This window comes from Anopheles darlingi, chromosome X (genome assembly GCF_943734745.1).
Source record: "Anopheles darlingi chromosome X, idAnoDarlMG_H_01, whole genome shotgun sequence".
Taxonomy (NCBI): domain Eukaryota; kingdom Metazoa; phylum Arthropoda; class Insecta; order Diptera; family Culicidae; genus Anopheles; species Anopheles darlingi.
Window position 1 is genome coordinate 11,580,916 of NC_064873.1, and position 4,475 is coordinate 11,585,390.

A 4,475-nucleotide genomic window follows, 5' to 3' on the forward strand; every position below is an offset into this window, starting at 1 on the left:
TTTTCCTTCAAAGAACAAGTTTTACTTAATTTATATTAAAAAGTATCAACAATCTCTATTAAAACTGGACAGTGTTATGAACAGATTAAGTGTTTAAAATCAAATCATTTCAATCGATCGATTCAGATTCAGTTTCGTAGCATACGATGGGTAGATTTTGAGAAAAGTTTTGAAAGGCGGTCATTCAAAAATCAATATCTTTATCAGTTTTGCTTCAATTTATTCAAAACTGTCACACAATATTCTTGAAAGAATCAGCATTCATAAAAAAAAATATGAAAAGTAAATGTGGAAAGAAAATTAAACACCTTAGCCCACACTAAGTGAATACTACTCTTACACGGAGAGACACACGAGCTAATCCCAAAGGCTAGCAGCAATGGTCTCGCAGCATATCTCCTGAACCGCTCCCAAATGATAAGGAGCTGCATCCACCTTTCGTTAGCCTACTAATATTGCATTACGTTACCTCTCTTTGTAACATCGTTTTCGAGTATAGCGCTCATGTGTCCTCTATTCTAAGTCTTTCCTCTTGCATAGTAAGATGACCACAATCCTTTGTAAGATGACTACATTTTATTACGCACAGGCAAAGATGCATTCGATACATGTTTATGGTTAACATTATCGCACGTAAAAGGTGGCATGCGATATTATGTTGGTATGTGGCTTGGCGTCTCCATCATTCGATTACCCAAGCAACCAAGGAGAACAAATTTTGGGGGATTCAGAATTCTGATCAGAACTCTAGGCTGGTCTCATCAGCATTCTGAATCCCCCAAAATTTGCAGCAATTTCTCCATACAAAATTGGGGGATTCAGAATGCCCATCAGAACGTCTGATGAGAACGCTGAATCCCCCAAAATAGTTCACATTTTGTCCGCAGCGTGCGCAGGCACGGTATATATTGTGTACATGTGATATATATATTTATTTTCTACAAATATATGTATAACACCAAATTTTATTTGAAAAAATTATTTTTTTAAATTATAAATAAATTACACTAATTTACCCATAAAAATCACCCTCTTATCTCCGCGATGCCGTGCGCCCCTTTCCGGAGCGGGCTTTGGTATTAGTATGGGGTCACCGTGGAAACCGTACCTGGCAGTGACAGTGGTGCTTGGCCACCGTACTCCGTGCCGAGGTTGTGCGGATGATAGGGTGGAGGAGTGACGGCACCGTTTGCTATCTGCATTGTCCGTTCATCCGATGATGCAACGAGTTGCTGTCGATTACGGAGGTGATGATGGTAATCGGTCGGGGTCCCACTGTACGAATCGTTCGGTTCCGATCGCTTTAACGAACCGTTCAACGAGGCTGGGGAGGAGAGCACATATCCTTGGCCGATGCATGATGTGGATGGAGGCTGTCAAGAAGAGAAAGGGGGAAAGAGAATGAGAATGAAGCAGACCACCGGTATAAAGACTTACCTTTACTCGCTGTTTTCGTAAGCAGCATCCGATGAGGTACCGTTGCTGAACCTCACTGTGATGCTGATTAGAATGGTGGTGGTGATGGAGCGGATGATGCGTCAGTGCATGCCGCAGCAATTCTTTGTGGATCCGTTCGTCGGATGACGAGCAGCAGCTGCTACCATTCCCGATCAGCAGAGGGGGCCCCCCTATTGAAGATCAGGCCCGTAGCCGATCGGTCTCCCGCGCTGCGGTGATGTGATAGCCGGTGGCGTGCTACGGGTTAGAGATCATTGTTATCATTCATTACGGGGTAGAGATCATTGTTATCATTCATTACGGGGTAGAGATCATTGTTATCATTTGTATGTACACTTACCGATTACGGAAGGAGTTTTCGATGAAAATTTTTGGTTCGTGCTTCAGGTCGCATTGACGCCTCTATCGTCTCCGCACTCCACTCACGACCGGCGATTTTCTTCGGCATACCACCGGCACCATTCACGTATGGCGATGGTTGTACGGGCTGGCAATGAAACATCTTTGTTAGAAAGGTGAGCGCATCCTTCACCTCCACCATTCTGCGTACCGGTGACTAGCACTCCACGTCTCATCGGATGAGGGACTTGCACCAGCTGCTGTGTCTGTTGCACATGATGTAACAGATGCTGCTGTTGCGCCTGATGATGATGCAGTTGTTGCTGTTGATGTTAATGGTTGTAGATAGATCGCTAGCATCGTAGTCGATCGGTGTTGATGAGCGGCTCAGATCATCGACAACCTCCCCATGGAGCGCCCCGTTCTGTGCATCTCCCGGTGCTAGACGGCTTGCAAGCTGTGGAAAGTTATCCTGCTGAAGCAGCAGGCAGTGTTTCGTCACTTTTGCACCAAGGGATCGTATGGCAAGTTGGTAGGATGCTTCGCCTTCGGTGGCGCCATACAAGCCGTCGCCGTTTAGCTCGTCATCTGCAGTGTGTCGGTGATGTTCAGCTCGTTGACCGCTTTATAGTACTTGATGCTGTCGATCATCACGCTCGCAGCCACATCATCAAGCCCTCTGGGCAACAAGTCGAAACTGAAACCAAACCGAACGTCTTTGAGATTAGCTCTAGTGTGTCACAGGATTCACAGTTACAATTACCTCTACAATCTTACTACTGATGCTCGGTTTTCGGCCGCAGATTTCTGTGCTGTTTGTAGCTGATATACGGTCGGTTGTTTCGGCACGGTTATCACTCATCACGGTTGCTGTCGTTGCTGCACAAATCATTCAATCGATCACTTCACTTCGTTCGAAAGTTAAGCGCATCCTTCAGTGCCTGCTCGAAGCTCTTCTCCCCCCCCCCCCCCCCCGTACGGGTCACCGAGCGCAGAAAGGTCGGCAGATGCAGGTTACAGTACTTGGCAACTCGGCACGACACGACACATTCTCGTCAAAGTTTAATATGGAATTATGGGCATCCTGTGGGGAAGGGAGAATCCGTGTTAGTGTCACCGTGGATTGATACGATCCGGTACCGGCGTACTTACCTCATCCCATAGCCTTTCTTATCATCCGGTGTTCCTTCATAATATCAGTAACTGCGTCACGATCACGATGCTGCGGATGCTGCGGCGGACAAAAAACAAACACGTATTTTCGGTGAACTACACTTACCTCAGCTTACTACGATGGTACACTACTGTTTCACTTATTTTACACTACACTTTTTCACTAATTTAAACGTTTTTTCACTTGTTTTAACAAGCGCAGATGCAACCGACGTTGTTGTTGTTTCAGGAATTTTCGTGAAATTGAAACGTCAAACCGATCGCAACGATCGATTGCGACCTCTGCTGGTATCGTCAAGAACTGTTTGAGCTTTTAAGGGGATTTGGTGTTCTCATAGTAGAACTGTTTGAGCCTTCGAGGGGATTTAGTGTTCTCATAAGAGAACTGTTTGAGCCTTCGAGGGGATTTAGTGTTCTCATAAGAGAACTGTTTGAGCCTTTGAGGGGATTTCGTGTTCTCATAGGAGAACTGTTTGAGCCTTTGAGGGGATTTGGTGTTCTGATTGTTGTCAGCAGCAGAACTGTTGGAGCCTTCAGGGGGATTTATTGTTCTCCACATGAGAACTGAAGGCTGCCTATGGTTGCTTGGGAGTGAAACAGTAGTGTACCATCGTAGTAAGCTGAGGTAAGTGTAGTTCACCGAAAATACGTGTTTGTTTTTTGTCCGCCGCAGCATCCGCAGCATCGTGATCGTGACGCAGTTACTGCCCAAGCAACCATAGGCAGCCTTCAGTTCTCATGTGGAGAACAATAAATCCCCCTGAAGGCTCCAACAGTTCTGCTGCTGACAACAATCAGAACACCAAATCCCCTCAAAGGCTCAAACAGTTCTCCTATGAGAACACGAAATCCCCTCAAAGGCTCAAACAGTTCTCTTATGAGAACACTAAATCCCCTCGAAGGCTCAAACAGTTCTCTTATGAGAACACTAAATCCCCTCGAAGGCTCAAACAGTTCTACTATGAGAACACCAAATCCCCTTAAAAGCTCAAACAGTTCTTGACGATACCAGCAGAGGTCGCAATCGATCGTTGCGATCGGTTTGACGTTTCAATTTCACGAAAATTCCTGAAACAACAACAACGTCGGTTGCATCTGCGCTTGTTAAAACAAGTGAAAAAACGTTTAAATTAGTGAAAAAGTGTAGTGTAAAATAAGTGAAACAGTAGTGTACCATCGTAGTAAGCTGAGGTAAGTGTAGTTCACCGAAAATACGTGTTTGTTTTTTGTCCGCCGCAGCATCCGCAGCATCGTGATCGTGACGCAGTTACTGATATTATGAAGGAACACCGGATGATAAGAAAGGCTATGGGATGAGGTAAGTACGCCGGTACCGGATCGTATCAATCCACGGTGACACTAACACGGATTCTCCCTTCCCCACAGGATGCCCATAATTCCATATTAAACTTTGACGAGAATGTGTCGTGTCGTGCCGAGTTGCCAAGTACTGTAACCTGCATCTGCCGACCTTTCTGCGCTCGGTGACCCGTACGGGGGGGGGG

The 4,475-nt window shown here is 45.7% G+C and overlaps 1 long non-coding RNA gene across 1 annotated transcript; it reads right to left on the minus strand.

Moving 5' to 3' along the window:
- Nucleotides 1-862: 862 nt before the first annotated feature.
- On the minus strand, nt 863-2,761 carry LOC125956707 (uncharacterized). Its single transcript, XR_007469214.1, has 5 exons — nt 2,561-2,761; nt 2,009-2,494; nt 1,799-1,945; nt 1,438-1,695; nt 863-1,373 (listed from the first exon to the last, which is right to left on the minus strand). It is a non-coding gene; the product is annotated as an uncharacterized LOC125956707 (long non-coding RNA).
- Nucleotides 2,762-4,475: the final 1,714 nt, after the last annotated feature.